Below are 24,339 nucleotides of genomic sequence, written 5' to 3'. Positions count from 1 at the left end.
ATTTTCGGCAACCACGATCCGATACCCAGAAATCAACACTTCCAGCAAACAGTTAATTCGAGGCTATCAAATAACATTTCTGATAAAGCATTCAGAAAAATTTCAGGGGAAAGACCAAGAGAGGAGTTGAGCCTCTTCGAGGTTCAATGCAAAAGCCAAGGAATTTTTGATGATCAAACACAATTTGAGATTATTATCGGAATCTGGCCAATTAATGACGTACTTTCTTATGTAAAAGCTGGCAAACCATCTAGTTATATCTGTTTTAAACAAGAAATCTTAAGTATGACCCCATGTTTGCCAGACATACTTAAACCTCCACCTATCTGGAGCAGCACTCCAACCTTTAAAGATATCCATCAACTAATATCAAAAGGTCTTACATGCTCTCAAGATGACCTTTACAAACATTTGACACTGATTTATTGCCCGAAATGGGCTAGTAACATTCTAAAAAAAGACCTTGAATTACAAATTGATAAGTTCAAAGGTCGGGTCATGTGGACTCTTGAACAGGGCCCAATTGATTTGAAAACAAATTACAACAACAGAAAATCGAACAACCAGTATAATTTTAATGACAAATTTCACAACGCATTCAACCAACAACAAAACCAAAACTTTTCAAATTATAACCAGAACAGATACAATCAAGCACAAAACTATAGACCAAATCTAAACCAGTTTGATAATAAAAATAATAACAGGTGTAGTTATCACGTTAGGTTCGGTGAAAAATCCAATAATTGTGAAGGCCAACAATGCGATATGTACCAAAAATTTTTAGAAAAAAAATTAAGCTTTCTCAAAAATAAACCTGCAGCAGTTAACATGTCAATAATACAAGATATTTCGAATGCTGAACAAAGTGAAAATTCCATTAAAGACAAACCAACAAACAGTAATAAAGTAGATGAATGCATTACTAACGACACAAATAATGAGGAAATTAAACAAGAAACAAACGAAATAGATGATAAACTCATTAAAAGGAAATTACCTTATGAAACAAAATTAAAAAACAATACTGAACTATTAATAATTGACGACAATGAATCCTCTGTACAATATCTTTTCGATACTGGTGCAGAAGTTTCGATTATACCCAAATCCATGGTTGACACATATGAAAAGGACAAGTCAGCACCTAATATTTGCGACATAAATGGCAAAACATCTAGAGCATTAGGTTATTCAATGAAGGACGTTAAAATTGGCCTGAAACCGGACCTGCCACATTCCTTCTACGTAATAGACACAGATATTCCTTTTGCAATTCTAGGTTTAGATTTCATAATTAAACATAAATTAACAATAATACCACAAGAAAAAACTATCGTACAAGGTGATTCAGGAGTTAAACTGAAATTAAAACAGCTAACTACTCCTGAAACAAAAACGAAAATAGAAGTAGAAAATCTCCTAAATTTTTTTCCTGAAATCGACAAAGAACCAAACTACAAAGAAAAGCCCAAGCACAACCATGTCTTAGATATAAAACTTGAAAAAGAATTTTCACCCCGACACCAAAGAGCAAGGAAAACTAACAAAACTATTTCAAAGGAAATAGAAGATAATTTTGATAAATTACTCAAACAAGGGGCGGTAATAAGAGGCATTTCTGAAATAGTCTCACCTTTAACTGTAGTCAGAAAAAAGAACGGAAAGCCAAGGGTATGTGTGGATTACCAATATATTAACCAATACACTAAAATAATAAGCTACCCTTTACCAAATACTGACGATCTTTCTTCTATTATACCAGTCAACTCTAGGGTTTTTTCAACACTCGACCTGAGAGAAGCATATTTGAATCTTCCCTTAACTTACCGAGCACAAAAAATAGCAGCCATGATTTCTCAATATGGCACATTTTTGCCGTTAAGAACAACCTTCGGCCTTAAGAATGCCCCAATGGCATTCCAAAGGCTTATGGATGACATAATGGCTCCATGCCATAATTTCAGCTTTACATACATAGATGACATTATAATTTATTTGAAATCAATGGAAGAACACATGCAACATCTGTTTGAAGTATTGTTTCAACTTAACAAATTTGGATTGCATATCAATAGGGAAAAATGTAAATTCGCAGCTGAAGAAGTTCAATACCTTGGACACATACTGAGTAGCAAAGGTTTCTATATGCAACAAAGTAAAGTTAAAGCTATCGAAATCTTCCAAACCCCACAAACCATCAAACATTTGCGGTCCTTTCTTGGCTGTCTAAACTACTACAACAAATTCGCTCCGAAACTGGCAGAAATACTTCAACCATTATATAAATTAACAACAGGAGAGCCAAAAAATTCTAGAAAAAAGTTAATCTGGGAAACTGAACACCAAGCAGCATTTGAAAAAGCTATACAAACTCTAGTTTCGGCCACTCATCTCTCTTATGAAGACCCAAAAAAAGAACTAGTTCTTTCTACAGACGCATCCTCTACTCATATTGGAGCCGTCCTCGAACAAAAGCATGAACTAGGAATTTATAAACCCTTGGCATTTTTTTCAAAAAAACTACCAGTCCTTAAATCAGTAAGATCCGTATTTTTCAGAGAACTCACAGGTCTTTATATGAGTATTAAACATTGTAAGGTCAGAATCATAGGAAGACAGCTTCGGGTAAGAACAGACCATAGAGCCTTGGTAGATGCTATTAACAATGCTACGGGAAATCATTCACCAAAAGAAGAAAAATATATTGCTATAATAAAAGAATATGCCCCCTTGATGGAATTTATTCCGGGCGATCAAAATACAACAGCTGACTTATTAAGCCGTCCGGTACTCGTTGCATACAACGATAAAAACTCAGAAGAAGAGGAAGAAAACAGTGGAGAAGTTGATGTTAACGATAAAACAATAAATTCTTACACAAATTATGATTTAGACAAGGAAATCACACAAGAAGAATCAGAATCTAATCAATTCATTCCCTTAAATATTCAGATAATTTCAGAAACGCAAAGCCAAGCCAATGTACATTTACCTACCGTCATAGCAAACTCTCAAAAGCAACAAAACCCGATCATTTTTGAGTCTAGATTGATAGATGATTGTGTAGTACAAGGTATCATTGAAACAAAAACCCATAGTTTTCGTATATGGGTTCCGCCCAAATTAAGATCTAATATCTTGAATCAAAATCATAACATCTTACACCAAGGAATTGATAAAACTTTAACAGCAGTAGGATCTAATTTCTGGTGGCCAAAAATGAAAAAAGATGTTGAACTCTTTGTAAAAACTTGTATAACATGCCAAAAAGTGAAGGTAAGGAAATATAATAGACCTAAATTAGGTTGTTACCCAAAATCACTTGGAAGATTTGAATACGTTCATGCAGACTTGGTAGGACCTTTGGTTGAATCTCAAAACATGAAATATATACTTACCATTAAAGAACGGTATATTGGTCTTTTTGCATCATGTCCCTTACCCAACAAAATGGCAGAGACCGTAAAGAACGCGTTTCTCCAAAATTGGATTGTTCATTATGGAATACCATGTACAATAGTTACAGATAATGGCAAAGAATTCTTTAACCATCATTTCGAAACTATGTGTTTGGATCTATCTATCAAACATAATCTCACCGCGCCATACCACCCTGAAACCAACGGAATGGTAGAGAGACAACATAGAGAGTTAAAAACGGCCTTAAGGACATTGAAGAATAAATTTAACTGTTCTTCCTATTATCACTCTAGCTCTAAACAATCAGAGCATCGGTCGTAAAGGATTTAGCCCTGCTCAATATACTTTTGGAACACCCTTAAATATTCCTGGAAATTTATTCTTTCCCAACACAAACACATTCGAACCTCCTTTATTATTTGAAAAAGAGATATTTATAAAAAAAATGAAAGAATTTACTAGGGAGTGGAGAAACCCAGACGAAGCTATAACATATATCGAAAAACATTTACATGAAGCAAAACAAGTTCTAGTAAAAAATCACACAAGACATTCACTAGATCATTTGTACAAAGGCCCGTTTAATGTAATAGAACGAGGTCCGCATTCTTTCATAATTGACCAAGGGTCAGAATTTAAAAAAATTGCTATTGGAAATTTGAAAGCATATTTTCCTAGATATCCAACTGCAAGTAGGGACAGATCTGAAAATACTAACTATAATTTGAGAGCGGGAAACAAACTCAAAATTAATACAAAATTCAGCATGATGAGCGAAAACAAACTAAAATATATTTAACGTCCATTAATCAGAGACAAATCTAATGGACTACTATATTTAATTGATTCAGGCTCGGATGTTTCCATCATGCCTGCACATCTAACTAATTACATAAATTGCGCCAAAACTGATGAAATAAAGAGTTTCTCTGGTCAAACTGAAAGAGCACTAGGAATAACTCATGCTAACATTAACATCGGTATTCCCAAACTGTACTCCTACGAATTTTCAGTTTTTCCCAATGGACACAATTTTGCAATTCTGTGACTAGATTTTATAAATCAATGGAATATCGTTATTGCTATAGCTGCAAACGCAATTTTTCATGTCAATGGCAACGATTCGCCAATCAGAATAGAAATAGAAAGAAACCATATTGAAAAAATGCAAGAAAAACCATTAGATTTTAGGACAGATCGCTCTAAAAATGATAGCAAAGTAACAATACCAAAAATAAAAAAATCGATAAAGGAAACAATTGAAGTTACAAAAATGGAAAAATATCAAAGTAAGCACGAAGGTCTTAAAAACCTCTTGACAAAGAAAATTCGAAGGAAATTTAACCCAAGAGACCAAAAATATAATAACAACGATTTAATACATAATCAGAAAAACATCGTGCAAAATTCTTTGGAACTATACCCAACTCATAACTCAACTAGAACAAGACCGCTTCACCAATATTCTACATCGAAATATTAAGCAAATATGGTTGGATTTCACAACAAACGTAAAAAAGTTTTTTTTGAAAACTATAACAAATAGCTAGTATCAACGTTTTAAAATTCAAATATATCCTTTTAATTTAGCTTTTATTTAATTGATAATAATTAATTATTAACCAATTAATTCGTTTTTTTGTTTTTGTTTTTTTAACTTAATTGAAAGACATGATAAAACAAAGGCTTAATGTAACAATACGGTTTGGGAACTAATAAATAAAGGAATCCAAAACATCACACTTAACCGTCATAACGATCATTTACACTTTGCTTCGTACAATTAAAATTATATCGATAAATTAACTAATAGCATTTTTTTTTTAACAATTAAAAAACTTTATGTATAAAACTATGTTTAAAAAAATATATAAACATAAAACTAAAATAATTTAAATAAAAAGTATTAAAAATAAAAAATGATGAACAACAAAAAGAAACAAAAAAAAAAAAAAAAGAATATATCTAATTATAAATATATTAATTTATATATAACATATATCTGAATTTCTAAACTAACACCAAAATTTATGTACAAACACGCTTTTACTTTTTCTCATTGCATATTGGTACTACTCCATCTAATGCGAATGACTAAATGCAGTAAACTTAGTGTGTACATACTAAATGTAAAGAAAAATCGTTTTTCTTTTTTTCTCTATTTAGCTTCACTTCTGTTATTTTTATCTTTCCCGTGCACCTGTAATTAATTTTAAATTGACAGTTTTGTGTTATTATAGATAAATTTAGTAGAGAAACGAGGGAATCATGTTTACAACACACCTGCAAAACAAACTTAACTATTAGGGTTAAATTATTTCGAATGAACTCGCTTTAAGTTTTATTAAACGTTTCCCAATTTGAATCGCTACACGTGCTTCGTTACATTGATGCACGTGTCAATCAAATCAGAAGGGCTTAAAGACTCCCTTTAACGCTTTGTTACTATCGTTAATTCTACAATAAAACTTAATAGCACTTGTGAACAAATTGGTAAACGTTTCTTATCTTTTTTTTTTTTTTTCGAGTTATAACTTTCATTCACTGAAACAAGATTTATTTCAGATTTGTATTCATTTAGAACAGCTTTCATTAGCATATGTAACTCAATCTAAAAGTTGTAAGTCTAGATTATGTGTTTTTGCTTTTTAGTTTGTTAAAAATTTTTTTAAAAGAAATAAAAGTTTATTTCTGTAAAAATAATTCTGTGTTTATTTTTTTTCGAGAATTGAATTAATAGTTGTGTTAATCATAATCAAATTAGTTGCCAGATGTATGTTATTTTAATTTTCGTTATTAGAAGTATGCATTATTACTTTTTGTCTTCCTTTTTTTCTTTTCACTTTGTTTATCAAACACAGATTATAACTGACATTAAATATTTCCACTGACTATTTGAATTTTAATTTACTCTACAACTTTTTTCTTTTCGCTTTCCACCAATCAATTGTCCCATCTTCATAAAAAAAACAATACTTAAAACATGAATTATATATATTTATACACCCTAAAAAAGAAACTTAATAGTAATAATTGTGGAATTAAGTAAATAAAAATAAAAAAATTATCAAATTAGTAATACATAATTAAATATCAAAAATAAAGATATCTAAAAATATACAATAATAAATATAAAACCTTGTAGTAAATACTTTAAACACTAACCAAACAAAATACGCATAATATCAGACGATATCCCAGAATTACTACCAAGTTAATCAAACCAAACTAAATTAACTATAAGTTAAGTAATTTTGTTTATGTAATTCCTGAACAATACATTTCAGAACAACATTCAAAATGCATGTGTAATCTATCCACTTAATTCATTTTAGCAATCTTCAGTCATCATCACTATTAAATAAACAATAAAAAGAACTAATATTCGGCGTTATGCCGTACATTTTGTTGATTATACATGTAAATATACAAATACACTATACACATAATTGCCTTGCCACATATCGCCTAAAAACATTATTAACAAAACTAATAACAAACTAATATTTTCCAGATTTAGCTTTTAATAATTATGAAGTTATTCTTTCTCAATATAAGTCTGTTTGCCTGTCTTTTCTTTCTTGGAGACAACGTTTTTGTCAATCTAACAAAACAATCTTAGACCTAAGATTTCAAAACGTAGACATATGCTTCGATCAGCACATTGTAAAAACTTACTTTATAACTCCTTCTATCGGAGGATGCGCTGAACCGGACACAACTTACCAAATAATTAAAGATATTAATATATACCCGCCAGCAGATTTGATAATACACATAAACGCAATAGCGTGTAGAGAGGTTGTGTCCACGTACGAAAACGTAATGTGGTGGACTTTCACAAAAACTTCTACATTGATAAATAAAAGGTCTTTTTCAGTCGCAAGCGATCGCTGTGTAAGGTGGGTCAAGCAAAGAACTGACCCAATTCTTGGGGATCTATTTAAACATTCAATAACTCCTCATACTTATGTTAAACTGAATAAAAAACAAAATATTTTTTATTATCTTCAAGGAGTGACTGAGAAAGTTAGAAACGCACAAACTTTGAAAACAACTTTAATCTTTAATAAACAAACCCTAACAGTTAGCCATTTTACCACTTCAGACTTAGAATGTAATATTTTAAAGGGGGTATGTATTTCCAAGACTGACACATTCTTATTTACTCCTTTTGAGAATAAATGTAAAACTTGGAAACCATATAAAGGGTTATCTTTACTTAAATACAACCTGAAAAATGGAAACCTTTACCAGGTTCCTGAACTCGACCTTGCGTTTCATAGGTTAATACCTTGCCCTGAATATGTACACAAATGCATTAGAGAAGTCGATGAAAATAAACAAATAAGGTGTACACCCACAAATTTTGCTCTTAGATTTTCAAATATTTCAACGCTAGTAGATGATAACTTAAAAATAAAGCTAAACCAATATAATAATATAAGTGCACGAGACAATATATTAAGTCAAGCTATTAAATCTTTGGCCGTTAAAACAAATTCAGCCATAGAAAAGCTCGCCCAAGAGTTCTCAAGTGTGCTGTGCAAATTGGGTGAAATCTCAATAACCAACTTGCGCAACACCCAATATCGCAAACCCAGTGAGACTTTGAGTCTCATTCTGGGCAGGAAAGTTAAGGCAACCATGATAGGTGAGTTACTTGCACAAATCGCGTGCACCAAAGTGAACGCAACCTTAGTACCAACTCTACGTATCGGCGATGAAATGTCTCCAAGGCCTCTATTTAGGATTCATTTCGCAAACGAGTCAAAAATCGCACAATACACTTCGGAGGGCTAATTAAGATGGGGTCTCAAAGGCTTAACCTCTCATTTAACTGAACAAGTAACCATATTTGTAATAGAGGGAATCGCGATAGCGTTTAAAAATGGGTCTCTCTTAAATGAACTGCCTGAGATAAATAAATTAGGGCTTCATCCTACTTCTGTTATTCCTGATTCCATAGACTATGATACAGGAATACTTTTAAGTGAATTATCGACTGCGTCAGATCCAAATAATTTGGGTTCCATGAACCATATGCTGCAAAGCATACTGGGAATCACTTCTGAGCATCTTATAGCTAATGGGGTAAACAAGGAGCTGTTAAATAAATATTTGACTGTCCCTATGAATAAAAATGAACATCTGTCCTTCATTAAAGAAATTAAACAATTCTTCCGCCCCAAAATTTCTAACATAATAAAAAAAATTGCTCTATTTGGATCTTTAACAATCACCTTTCTAACTACTCTCTTAATAACGTATATCTTTTGTGGATTTACACTTAAAGCTATTATTAAGAGTACCAGAACAAAAACAAAAAATAATAAAAATGAAAACCAGAGTTAATGACATTATAATTTGTAGCTCATACTTAATTTTTTTTCTCTTCTTCTCCTTCTTCAAATTCTATTGATTAATGTAAAAGCTTGCTACTTTTATTCTATTTTCTTGTCTTTATTTGGTATATCAATAAAAAAAGAAAAAAATTATACAAAACAATCTTTCTATTCTAAACACTCTCTTTGCCATCCTTGACCTGAAGGACCTCTTTCTCATTTTTCTGCATAAGTCTAGATAAAAAGGAAAAGATAGCCAAAAATTATTTTTTTTTCTTTTTACAATAAAACAAGTTTAGTACCAATCCTTACTACATTTATGAATCATTGATAATTATATTTATTTTTGTTTTCTTTTTGTTACTGTAACTATAAAAAATCCGTAACAAAAAAAAGCATTTGAACTGTCAACAGTCATTAGAAAATTTAAATAAGGATGAATTTTTTACAAGTAGAAAATCTTGATTTTCTGTTGGACGAAGAGTTACCTGAATTAGATCATTAAATGGTCGAAAACTTATTTCGTCCCATTCAACAAGAAGAAGAGTTTGAAAGAGCTAGCGACCTAGGTTATGAAAGTGACGACGAAAACAAATACGTCGAAGAGAGGGAAGCTCCACTGATAGCTCCACCAGTGCCAATTATTGAACAGAACTGGCATCGTTTGCGGGATGACGAAAGGATGCTGGATCCTGAGTTGCTCACAATCCTCATCGACATCATGTTAGAGGCCGAAAGACTGGGAGATAACGTTTTTGAAGAAGTGTATGAGGGCGACTTTTAAAGGAAAGGTATTTGAACTTAATGCTAAATAAAAGAATTTTTTTAATTATAATAGTCATAAAATATTAACATTTTTTTGTTTCTTCCCAAGTATTTTTGTTTCGTTTTGATAAAATAAGAAAAAAAAAAAAAATAAATAAAAAAATTAAAAATAAAAAATGAATTAAAAAAAAAAAAAAAAATATAAAATAAAAATTTATAAACAAAAATATATAAAAAAAGAAAAAAAAAACAACTTGTTAACAACTTATTTGTCTATATATGTGTGTTTATTTTTTATTATTATTATTATTTATTTTTCTGATTTTTTTGTGTACCTTTGACCTTATAAACTACAATATCTCCAAGTAATAAAATAATAATAACATTGATTTGCTCCCACTTTTAACCTTAAGCAATCCAGAATTCAAATATATTATTAACACGTTTATTTGAGTTGATACCTTTACACATTTTATTGCCGAGATCTATCCGAGTAATTCTTTTGAAATACAAAATTTTAATATGACAACGTTGTATACTTATCGAATTAATTATTTTTTTGAATGTTTGAATAAGTACACCATTTGAATTAGTTATAAGTTAAACTCAATTTTCTTCTCTCCTTCAATGTTTAAAATTTTTCATTGTAAACCTGTTTTGTTTCTACAGTAAATCTTTGATTTTCTAATAATACATTTTTCCGTTACCTATTGATATTTCTTAACTAAAGAAAATAGAAAAATAAAAAACATTGTTAAAATTGTTATTTGTACTCTAAATTTATTTGCATTTATCATCTCAATCCTCCGACAACTTGCTAATGTGTCATTTTTTTTAGAAAGATTAAAGTTATTAATTTGAACATTTTTTTTTTTTCAAGCATGATAAACCCGCTCTAATTTTTTATTATTCTTTTCTTTCAAAAGTTATTTTACACTTAGATATTTTAAGTTCATTTTCGTCCCCTTAATAATATTTTTTTCTCATAAGTTTTTTTTTTACAAGTTAATAAAATTTTTTTAGTAAAAAAAACAAAAAAAGAAAAATTTTTTTTTTTGGACATAAGTCGATATGTAGGACACTTGTGCAAAATCTTATTTTGCCTTGTGTCCAAATTTTTATAATTTAAAGGAATTAATGTTTTTCACTTGATATTATATTTTTCTTTAAAAAAAAACAATGAATAAATATAGTAAAACTGATTTCCAAAGAAAAAACTATTTTTCACAAACAAAATAAGTGCTAGTTAAAATGATTGTTGTCTTTGATTTCTTGATTCAACTGGAAATTGCTTGTTTATGGGTGTGGCTAAGGGAAAATGAGAGAACAAAATAAGAGATCAAGTGATCTACAGTCCAAAGTCCAGGAAAATGAGAGAATCAAATGAGAGATCGCGTGATTTATGGAAAATTCTAGAAAAAGAATTCAAAATCTATAAATACGCCCGATCAGAGCATGAAGCAGGCAATCCACCTCGAAACAAGCACGAAGCGACACTCTGCTCCGCAAAAGAAATAACATCGTCAATCTTCAAGCAAGAAGATTTCAACAACCACCTAATCGAAGAAGCCCACGCATTCTGTGGCATCGAGAATTTAAGTACTGGAAGTACTCTGTCATCAAATACTCTAAGTTGGACTCCACGATTGAGTCACAGCGTTCAATCAGATTAAAGTGAACATCCATCTCAGCAAGTAAACCCACACAGACTGGGCGTCAACCTTAGCTACACTTCTACGAACAAGTTGTTTTCATACTGTTTAATTCTATCGTATTGTTTATATATATTCATATTATCATATATACTCACTATTGTATTTGCATTGTAATTTTTATATATATTTATATCACCGCATTTATTCACTATTGTACTTGTATTGTAATATTTATACATATTTATATCATCGTGCCTATTTAATATCGTATTTTATCACCACGCTCCGATTACGGAAAGGAAAGGAAAACAGACCACGCAACGTTTAGCAAGATTCTGCAAACGAGACGGACCAACGTCGAGTGCCAGAAGCTGAGCGACCGGAGACCAGTGACACGTCAAGGGGGGAATCCGGAGCACGTTTTCCTTCTATTTGTTAACATTAAGTGTCTATACTTATTGTGAGCTGTCATTGCGTATTTGTACATAATAAACCAACATTATTTAGTTTCATTATATTTAGTTAAATAATTATATAATTATGTCCTTAAAACCCTTAAAAAAGGCATTAGTCCTGAAGGTGACCAGAACTCGGTCGCGCACCGAAATAAGTTGTTCCGATACTATTGCTAACCTGGAATCCGATGAGATTGTTGAGACTGAAACCGAGGCATTTTCGAAGGAAACCAATGAGGCTCCTAGTCTGGGTAACAATACACTCATCACATTTAAATGGTTTGACTCCTGAATGAGTTATGTTGTGTATAACAAGCTGTGACTTATATTTGAAAAAAAAATTTACAAGCTTTTCAAAACCATACAAGAATTTTTTGTCAAGTGATAAATTTTAAATGATAATAAGTTCATAATTTTTGTAAGTTCATCTTTAAAAGCGGTAAAATTTGAGCATATATTAATTTATCTAAACAGAGCGCTTAATATATGCTCAAATTTTACCGCTTTTAAAGATGAACTTACAAAAATTAAAAAATTATTACTCAAGAATCAGTATCCAATAAACCTTATAGAGTCCAAAATCAACAAATTTCTTGAAGCTCACATAATCGACTATTCAACATTTAAACAAAATGAAAATATTAACACAAAAAATGAAAAGAAAACAGAAACCGAAAACTACGCTTATTTCACTACAGTTTACGTTGGTAGTTGTTCAATAAGATTCCAAAAACGAATAGCATCCATATTTCAAAAACACAACATTAATATTAAACCGGCTTACACCAGCAAAAAGGTTTCTGACTACTTCAGCAACAAAAGTAAATGCTCGGAAGTATTTGACGCAAATGTTATTTATAAATATACCTGCTCTGCAGATCAGAGCATCTCTTACATTGGAGAAACATCACGGCAAATATTCCAACGAATTACAGACCACTGCGGAACAGATAAAAACAGCGCAATATTTGAACATCTATTTAATTGCACATTCTGTCAAAACTCTAACATTGTTCAGAATTTTAAAGTTTTAAAACGATGTAAAAAAAGCGAACTCTACAGCCTGGAATCAATATTGATTGAGGCAGAGCGACCTAACTTAAATACGCAAGTAGCATTAAATGGTAAAACAAAATTATTAACAATCTATTAATCAACATACCTTTAGTTTTTATTACTGAATCTCTAATTTTTGTATTTATTTTAATTTATTCATACGTCATAATTTAAAGTTATTTTTTAAGCTATTCACTTTACAAAAATTTTTTAAATTTCATTTAAAATTTATCACTTGATAAAGAAATCTTGTGTGGTTTTGAAAAGTTTTGTGTAATAAAATATAAAAAACAAAATGAATTATCTATTGATATTAAGTTGCAAATGGTATATAATACTGTTTTGGTATAAGAAAATATCTCTTCAAATTCCTACTTAATTTTCTTAAAATTGTACCTATGGTTTTTAATGATATCATAGTTAGAAACAAAACTAGTTTAACAAATTCAAAGAAGTAAATAAAAATTACTTTTCTGTATAAACAAACTTGTCGTTACTTCTGCATCTATTTGTTGTATGGTGATTTAAATTTAGACTAATTCATACTCAAAATTTACACTTTTTGTAATTAAAATTTTTAATACATTAATTCAAATAAAAAACAACATCATGAATTTACCTTTAGTTTATGTTGACACTACCAATCACGGACAAAAAAGTTAAAATATTTTAAAAGTTGAATAACATTTTTTTAACTAACTCCACATACGTTTAATAACTTTATATATAAATTGTTTGGGCCGGTTCTAGGTTGGTTTCCTAGATAATTTAAAATCAAAATTAATAAAGAAATATGGAACTAATTGAAAATAGTTATTCAAATTATAGAAATTAGAATTGTTTTAACTTTATGGTTTTCCTAATAAAAAAAATTAATAAACGAATATAGAGGAAACAAAATTGCTCTTTTAAGCTTTAAAATGTTTAAAACTCTTGTAGTTACATAATTTTTTTACAATGATAAAATATTCATATCTACTAAATAAAAAAAAGTAATATACTTGAAAAAAAAACCATATGTTATACAAATATTTAAAAGAAAGTAAATTGTTTTTAACGAAATTAACTAAATTTTACGTTATTTAACTAAAAATATTGACGAGCGGTGACATATCAGGTCAAAAAAAATATATAGTAAAATATGTTAAATAAATGCACTTCTTTTATTTGATATTTTGTTAAACATTATTAGTATTAAATTAGTTTATTAATACAATGATATTAAATATATCAATTTATTTATTAATTTTTAATGTCACTTTTGTTTGTAAATTACAAACTAGCAAAATTATGCATAAACTTAAGTTTCAAATAACATCAATTGAATTTAAATGATATTAATTGTGGTAACAATAATTTTTACAACTTGCATGTCGATTGACAAATGTTTAAAAACTGAAGAAAATCCTAAAAGACTAAGTTAAAAAGTCAAATAAAAATATAAATATAGGTAAAAGTTGTTTAAAACCTAATGATTGCTAAGAATAATAAAAAAAACTTTTCAAACGTTTTATTAGTTAGTGATTAGTTTTTATAACTTTAGTTAAGCTAAAGAGAAGATGTAAATAAAAAAGTTTTTTTATCTCTTTTTTAAATAAATAATTTTTTTTTTAACTTATTGCATGTTAAAAAGTTGAATGGTATAATGTAAAATAATTGGACCATAACATTGTAAAGCAAAATTAAAAACGTTTATGTAAGAGCAGATACACGTTTTACAGAAATTTGTCTTAGAAAAAAAACCATGAAATGGTTATTGCAATTTATTGATTGACAAAAATTAATTGATTGATTGAAAAAAAGTTCGGTCTAAGATAAAATCTTTCGGTTATCGAGTATTACTTACGGTTGTAATGTCTTGACATTTTCAGGCGATATAAGGTTTGTCATTATTAATTGTTTTAAACTTTTTATAGAAAAAGTAAGATAGAAACTCAAAATAGTTTTTTTCATGAACGTTGACTTCTTTAAATAAAATTGTTTAATTACAAGTTACATACTCCAATACAAGTATGTCCGTTACAAGGCTGGATAAAATTATCTTTTAAGACATTTAAAAATAGGTGATTACATACTACAATCATATGACAATTCTGTATTGATAAGTTTTAACTTAATTAATTTAAATTTGTTTTAAACTGAATTAGATATAGTTATAAATTTGATATAAATACTTACTAACCATTGCAAAACTTTTAAACTTTTATTTCATGTTTTTTTGAAAATTAATTGACTTGAAAATAATTGACCGTGATTTAAATGAATATTTGTAAAACTAACTGAATTCAGATACATAGATTAGTTTTTTTTAAATTTAGGTAATATTCAATTTTCTAATGTTAACTAATACTATTGTTGTTTCTTTTAGGTACTGTAGATTTGTAAATTCTTTTGAACATGGAAAAATATTATTCCATTATAAACAATTCGAAGGATATTTCTTGTGATTTTTGCAAGAAAAAATTCAAATACAAGTCACAGCTGATAACACACAACAGAATTCATTCAGGAGTCAAACCATTTAAATGTGATGTATGTGAAAAGGGTTTTAGTCAAAAAGGTGGTTTAACAAGACACATCTTAATACATAGTGGTAAAAAAGACTTTCAATGTTATGTTTGTAAAAAAGAATTTACTCAAAAAAAAAATTTAAAAAAGCATTTTGTTTCACATACAAAGGAGAAATTATTTAATTGTGAAATTTGTGACAAATCTTTTACTCAAAAAAGTAGTGTCAAAACTCGTATGTTAATTCATAGTAGAAAAAAAGATTTTCAATGTGAAGTTTGTGATAAGAAGTTTGCTCAAAAATGTATTTTGAAAAGACACATGTTATCACATACTAAAGTTAAAGCTCATGAATGTGATATTTGCAAGAAGAAATTTTCACATAGAAGTGGATTAGTTAAGCATTTTAGAATTCATTTAGGAGAAAAACCTTATGGTTGCGCAGAATGCGGTAAATGGTTTACTCATAGTTTTAGTCGATGTCAGCATATTCGTATTCATCATAAGGAATTAACGAAGGAACAACAAGCAGAACTGAAGTGTAAAATATATAGAAGCATTGTTTATGATTACCTGGTGTAATATTAGTTATGTAGAACTAAACCATTGTGAAACCAGCAGGTAAAGAATAAAATAATGTTCACTACAATAAGACTGTACTCTTAATAATTATATAAAAGTATTTATGAAGATGTATTTGTATAAAGAAAACCTAAGTCATATTATCTAATTGCAAACTTAATTTTAATTTTAGTTTCTTAATTTTAACTTTTTATAAGTAGGTAAGAACTGTGTATATATAAATAAAATCAATATCTAATTAACTCTTCTAGTGATTAAGTATTATTTTAGTTTAGTCGGTACGTATGTGAACAATAAATTTTCAAAATAACAGAATGTTAGTAGTGCAGTTTAATCTATTGTAAATTTTTTTATAGTTTAACTATAACAATTAACATAAGAAAATTATAATTAAGTTAAAATTTGTTTCTATAAACGGTTCGCGTTTAGCAAAAGTTTAATTTACATACTTTATATACTATATAAACTTTTAAAGTATTTTTACATATTTATTAAAAACAAATGAATTTCAGCATCTATCTGGAAAATTTTCGATATTTTGATATAACTTTGAAATAATAAAAAATAAAGTCGAAAATTCACTTTTTGTTTTATTAACTTTTGTTTTTATGTGTTATTATTTAAAGTTTTGTGTAAGATTTTCAAATTGAACAAATTGTGTTACACAAAAAATAAATAAGTTACTAATAAAATTAAAGTTTGAAGTCTTTTTACAAAATTTGAGAACAATATTTGTATTATAGTGTATAATGACTATTTGTCTACTTATTGGTCCGACACGATATTGTTTAAAAAATTAAATTGTTTTTAATGTTTAATACTTAAAATGAATATAATCATTTCTAAAGTTTTTAATTTGTTACAGCATTAATTGTGGTAAGTAAAAATATCATATTAAAATTTTATTCAAGTTTAGTAGAGCCTAAATTTTACTCCAAAATGTTTAATTACAATTTCTACACTGTAATCTAAAAACTATTGTCTTCTGTAATTGTAATTTACAAATAGTTAAAACGATCATTATATTGTTTAAGTTTATCTTAATACTACTTTGAAACATACTGTTTTACTTTAAATATAGCTTTACAAACTGTGCAACAACTTTCGAATTAAATTAAGAACATTCATGTTTTTTAAGGTTAAGTTTAAACCATTATGTTTATATACTGTACATTATCATATACATAATGTTCATAAGAAACTGACTAAGCAGCAGTCAGAATTAAAATGTATAATATATAGACGCATTGTTTATGATTACCTGGTGTAATAATAATGAACGTTAATACTGATTTTTATTTTACTTTTCATAATCAAAAGCACTTCTTCTTATACATTAACAGATTGTTACTTTTATAATAAAGTGATCGAAGGATATGCTTGGTTATATATGTAACGCGGGCCTGGCAGTTACTGACTATAACGCGCTATTGTATCGATATCCTTCACTAGTGTTAGTCTGATCTCGATATTTGAAAGTGTAAATTGAACTTGTTCTATTATTCTAATAGGCTTTAAGTGCTGAATGAACCTAAAGTACTGTTTATGGAAGTAAGTTCAAAAAGTTTAAAAAAAATTAACCTACTTGTATAATTTAATTCGAGTCTATAAGTTTAGAATGTATTTATAATGAACGAATGTGCGAAATAATACAACAAACTGTACTAGCAGGTTAATACAAAATAAAATACTTCGGCTTAACAATCAAAGTTCATTACAATGTGTACTGTCACGTTAGTAACGATGGTGATAAAAAACTCAGAAAATAACAAAGCTAAAGTGAAGGCAAAGTCGAAACAAACAAAGCAAAAACCAAAATCAACAAGCCAGCCCACAAGCCAAACTCGAAAATTTGAACTTGGAGTCCTTTACTTTTTACAATATATTTGAGAGAAGAGAGAGAAAGACATCTTAAAATTGCAGAAAAAAGGGCTTGGTACTGAAAAAAAACATTTAACAGCATTTGGGTGGGTCAAAAAGCCAACAAAAAAAAAAAACTTTTTACAACACGGTATTATAAAACGAATCTTGCCATTAAGACGTATGATGTAAACCCTACTATAAACATACGGGTGTGTTTATAGGGTAAAAGGTTAACTACATTATTTAAATTGCTCTCCAAACACTTAAGCTCATTAAAAGGTTCATGTTCATCTAACATTGGTAATGTGGTGATCTAGACTGATAAAATCTGATACTCATCTTTTGAATTTCGTTTTGCAATCTTCTTTAATTTCTTCCTTTGTTAACTGCTGAACTTGGCTTGCCTACTTTAACTGCTGTTGAATAGCGTTTGAATAAAAAATCAGCGTTATTCTTAACCCTTGTTTGAATTATTAAGATTATCATTGATGATGGTGTGTATTACTTATGTTGACTGCTTAAAGATGAGCAAATTAGTTTAGTTTCATAACGGACACTTCGTGATTTTAAATGTAAACACGGGTGTTTTTATGTAGTAAAGTATAACGTGCTCTAAAATACGTGTCACCATAAAATCAAGCTAATCTGAGTGCCTTATTTACGAGTAGCTTTCAAAATGATGTAGTTACAAAATACAAACATTAAGAGGGTTTTAATATTCTTGTAAGTACGACACAAATTACTTGTAACTACAAGTTTTTTATCAACCTCTTATAATCCTAAATAATAAATAAAAAACTTTAATGTTTCCGTCATACACTTACAAAGAAAATTAAGTTTATTATAAAAACTAATACAAAGAAAATTAATTACTGCTTAAAAAATATATAAAACAGAGTTAAAGATAATGAATAAAAAATTAGCGAAGGAATTATATCAAGGAATTTGCAGCAATTCCTTCGTTTAAATAGTGTTTGTAAACAGAAATTAAAATTTATTTGATAAGTTCGAACTCTACTAGACGACGTAAAACTTCAATATAAGTATATTTTTGTTTTTTGACGGGAGATAAACCGTATGTCAAACAAATTCAATCACCGATTTATATGCACTTAATAAAATGTTAATTCCTTCAAGTAAAAAGATGTAAATTGTCTTTGCGGCAGCTCCGCAAAACAAACCTTTACAAAAAAAAGTTAACGTTTATTTAAGATGTCATTTTTATTTTTAGGTTCAAAATATATTCTTTTTAAAAACCATAAAACAAAAGAAATCGTGCGGTACAAAGTGCTTTTAACATCAATAGATCAGTTACGTTAAATTAAATTAAGTATAAAAAGTTAAATTTAAAGAACAAATTTCATTTTTATTTTATCTAATTTTTAAAACAACACTTTTCATGTTTTTTTAACTTCAAATCAACTGAAATCAAAAATTACACTGGTGTGTTTGTACATCTATATAAAATTTTCTGGCAATGATCTTTAACAACAAATATAACAAATTTAATTGTTTTATTCAAACAAACACGATAGTTGTGAGATCAACATAATTGTATATTTGAAGTTACGCTCATATAAATCATAGCAAATTAGAAGTTTAAGGATAAACGTTTATATACACAAAAGTATTGTATACATTGCAGTTAAATACCAAATTTACTTTATTTTAAGACAAATTAAATTTTAAGCAGATAACAAAAAATGTACGATTCTAATGAATAGGTTATGGTACTAAATAAAACGTATATTAAAATACAATCAAAGCTCAACTTATATTCTTTTATCATATTTAAGTCTTGAACTTTTTACATATAAACAAATTATAAAAATTTTAAGACAATTAATAATCAAAACTAAATAACATTTTCATAATTTAGACTTTTAAATAAAGCTATAACTACCGATAACTTGTTTAGACACTTCTAAAGTTATTATTACAACTAACATATATTTCAACTATGATAAAAAGACACATGTTATATAAAAACGTGCATAAACTATTTATAAAAAAGATTAACTGGTAAAAAAAATGTATAACTTGTTTTAAAACTTAGATATTGTTCTGATAAGTTATAAGTATTTAGTATTTAAAACTTTTACTTTTCTAGGTAGTCATAAACAATGCTCCTATATATTTTACACTTCAGTTCAGATTGTTTTTCCTTTGTTAGTTCCTTGTGATGAGTACGTATATGCTGACATCGATTAGAACTTTGAGTAAACCATTTACTACATTCTGCACAACCGTAAGGTTTCTTTCCTAAATGAATTCTAAAGTGATCAACCAAATTACTTTTCTGTGAAAACGTCTTTTTACAAATATCACATTCGTGAGCTTTCACTTTAGTATGTGACAGCATGTGACTTTTTAAATGATGTTTTCGAGCAAATTTCTTTTCACAAACTTCACACTGAAAATCCTTTTTTCCAGTATGAACTAACATGTGAGTTTTAATATGACATTTTTGAGTAAAACATTTGTCACACAGTTCACATTTAAATGCTTTTTCTTTTGTATGAGCTACAAAATGTCTGTTTAGTTTGCCCTTTTGAGAAAATTGTTTTAGACAAACTATTCATTGAAAGTCTCCTTTACCACTATGTACCAACATATGCTGTTTCAAATGATGTTTTTGAGCAAAACTCTTTTCACATTCATCACATTTAAACGGTTTGACTCCTGAATGAATCTTGTTGTGTCTAATAAGATAGGACTTATATTTAAATGTTTTCTTACAAACATCACAAGAAATGTTCTTCGAATTACTTAGAACAGCTTCTTTATTTTCCATGTTGCCAAAAAGTTTACAAAATGACAATAACTACAAAAAATTCAATTTATAAAAAAATTGCTAACTTTTGAAAAACAATCTCCCAACTTATTAAATGAATATAAATAATAAGTGTTTAATTATTATAATATTAACAAAAAATCATAAAAAGCAGGTTTATAATAAGTTTAACGATGAAAACTAAAATATATTGTCTTAAAAATTACCTTGTTGAAATTGCAAATTTATGTTACGAAAAATTTAAGTTTCATAATGCTAAACAAATCGAGGTTGTTATTAAATTTAAAAATTGAACCGCTTATTAAGATGTGATTTATGTTAAAATTCGGTCAAATCCGACAACTGCTTATTTATTGTTTAGTAAGTAGTTTACGATTTGAAATTAACACGTTTAATAAACGCTTCAATTTTCAATCTTTTTTATCATATCGTATATACAGAAACATTTTAATTAATTGTCATGAATAATTCTTAAAACGTGTATTATATACATATATAGTAAAAAAGTTTAAAATTAATAATTAAAACTAAAATATAATCCATAAATTTAAAGGTTTTTAAAAGTTAATAACTACAGACAGTTTATTTAGATCCTTTGTTATAATATTAATATAACTGAAATATATAATAACTAAGATACAAAAGACCTATATTATGTAAATAAGTGCTTTAATTACTTTCAAAATGGATTTACCAGTTATATAAAGCAATTGATCTTGTTTTAAAGTTGAGACACTGTTATAATAAGTTTAAAAGTATTTAGTACTTGAACTTTTATTTATATCAAGTAGTCGTAAACAATGCTTCTGTATATTTTACACTTCAGTTCTGATTGTTCTACCTTAGTTAGTTTCTTATGATGAGTACGTATATGATAACTTCTACTAGATGAGTAAGTAAACCATTTTCCACATTCTGCACAACCATAAGGATTCTCTCCTAAATGAATTCTAAAATGATTGACTAAATCAACTTTCCGTGAAAATTTCTTCCTGCAAATATTACATTCGTGATTTTTAACTTTAGTATGAGACAACATATGAGATTTCAAATTACATTTTCGAGCAAACTTCTTTTCACAAACTTTACATTGAAAATCTTTTATTCCAGTATGAACAAACATATGTGTTTCCACATGACATTTTTGACTAAAATATTTGTCACACAGTTCACATTTAAATGCTTTATCTTTTGTATGAGTTACAAAATGCATGTTTAAGTTGCTCTTTCGAGAAAAATTTTTACCACAAACATAACATTGGAAGTCTTTTTTACCACTATGAACTAACATATGTTGTTTCAAATTACCTTTTCGAACAAAACTCTTTTCACATACATCACATTTAAATGGTTTGACTCCTGAATGAATCTTGTAGTGTGCAATAAGATGTGGTTTATATTTGAAAGTTGTTTTACAAATATCACAAGAAAATTTCTTCAAACTATCTGTAACAGCTTCATTATTTTCCATGTTCACAATAAGTTTACAAAATAATAATAACTTAAAGCAAAACTGTTTTATTCAAAAAACTTGTTTTCTAGAAAATTATCATCAAACTTATCAAGTAAATTTTGATATATTTTTTTAACTGATTTAGTCTTAATATATTTTGTTTATAAATTTTAATGTCTTAAATAAACAAGTTTTATAGAAAGCAGATAGAAGATAATTTTAATGATTAAAATTTAAAAACAATTCTTAAAAACTATTATTTGAAAATGCAAGTTGATATTAGAGTATAAACGAGGCTACTAATTATTTTAGTTTTTTTAGTTTTAATATAAATATATCAATTTAAAAACACCATAATTAAATGATTTGAATTAACCATTTTTGTTCAATCAGCTGTGATTTATTATAAAGATTTTTACAAACAAAAAAATTCTTAAATCTAGTACTTCTATTATTATTAATGTTCATGATGAAGTTATAAAAGTACAAAAAAATAAACGAAACTTTTTTTTCTAGTTCAAAAAAACTATAAATAAGTTAGATAAACATTCGAGCTGAGTAACTGAATTTCATTTATATTTTACTAAACCAAAGAATAATTAAATAGCTTTTTGTTATTTTCATTACAAATATAAATTTATTGAATAAATACTAATCAATATTGAAGGTGTCGTACTATTTGAACATATATAATCATTAACTTCCATCTTTTAAATCCATAAACGACCACTTTATAAAGCTTAGAAAAGAATTCGGCACGTTCAAATACGCTTATTGTTTAACGAATTCGACATTTAGTAAAATAAATTTTAAGTTATACTTTTTTTTTAATTGAATTTCTTCAACAATAAAAAATGTTATAATGCTAGTTTACAATTTTATCGTATAGTTTATTTTTGCAAAACGCTTATTTTGTTTTACATAAAATTCAATAATTTTTCTGTACTAATTATTTCTTGAAAACTTTATAACGTTTTATGTTTTAGTGTCGTAAATTAAACTAAATTTTCGTATTTTAGTAAAAATTTTCCTTTCTATGAGTGACAAAATGTCTGTATAAGTTGTTTTTTAGAGAAAAATATTTTTCACCAATTTTACATTGGAAGTCTTTTTTTCCATTATGAACTAACATGTGAGCCTTAACACTACTTTTTACAGCAAATGATTTTTACTTAGTTCACATTTAAATGCTTTTTCTTTTGTATAAGTTACAAAATGCCTTTTTAAGTCACCATTTCGAGCAAAATTCTTAAGACAAACATGACATTGAAAATGTTTTTTAACACTATGTACTAACAAGTATTTTTTTAAATCACCCTTTTTAGCAAAACCTTTTTCACCACCATCGCATTCAAACGGTTTTGCAGTGTTTGTTCAAATGTGACTTGAAATTGAACGTTTTCTTACAAACATCACAAGAATTTTTTATGAAGTTGATTTTAACAGTTACATGTTTTTCCATAACCGCAATTCGATTACGAAACAACAAAAACTAAAAGAAAACATGAAGAATATTTTTTTAGCTCTGAAAAACTAAACAGTAAAATATATCCAAGCTAAGTATTTTTTTTATAAATTAAAAGTTTAATATATCTTCTTAACAACATTCTTTGAAATGAAAAGTATCTACAAAATACCAAATACTAAAGTTAATTACTATCTAGGCCTAAAAATGATAAATAAGCACTTTTTATTCTGTTACCATTTTATTCGTATTATTATATAAATTTGTATTTAATAAGATAATTACTAATCATTACATATATTGTTATACAACTTGTTTATTTTAGATTAATAACTTTATCTTAATACTAAAAAACTAAAGCTAAATGCACTAATAAACGTGCAATTTAATTATTTTAATTATTATCCGATTTCATGTAAAAAATTTTACCTTGCTAAATATTAATAGCGTGGTAAGATCCAGTGAGAAATGGCTTTTTTATAAGAATTAAAATAAACCTTAAGAATTATTTATCAACTTTATGTCTTAAATTTAAAGAAATTAACATTTACACAATAAATTTATTTAGCTAAAAGTTAATTTTTTGTAAATAGACCAATCAAATTAGAAAAATAAAGATAACCAACAACGACGTAGATTATACTGCTAGTTAACTATTTTGTTCTATGGCATAATTTAGTAAAATGTTTGTTTGGTTTACAAAGTACTTTTTAATGTTGCTATATAAATCAGTAGCCTAATCACTAGCTTAAATATATTCAATAAAAATTTGTGAGAAAATGTTTTCTCAAAAAGGTAATTTAATAAGTAACATGTTAGCTCATACTAAAGTAAAAGCTCATGAATGTGATATTTGCAAGAAGAAGTTTTTACATAAACATAATTTTGTAATTTTGTTACTCATTTTAGAATTCATTTAGGAGAATAACCGTATGGTTGTGCAGAATGTGGTAAATGGTATACTGCTAGTTCTTG

General features: G+C 27.6%; 1 pseudogene; it reads right to left on the bottom strand.

Annotated features, from left to right (window-relative positions):
• Positions 1–11,463: 11,463 nt before the first annotated feature.
• The window catches only part of LOC145844312 (uncharacterized), a 30,846-nt pseudogene continuing 17,970 nt past the window's right edge, over positions 11,464–24,339 (bottom strand).

Source organism: Thalia democratica, chromosome 9 (genome assembly GCF_965202585.1).
Source record: "Thalia democratica chromosome 9, ktThaDemo2.hap1.1, whole genome shotgun sequence".
NCBI lineage: Eukaryota > Metazoa > Chordata > Thaliacea > Salpida > Salpidae > Thalia > Thalia democratica.
The sequence above is the reverse complement of the archived record's forward strand: the minus strand, read 5'-3'. Positions and strand labels throughout refer to the sequence as shown.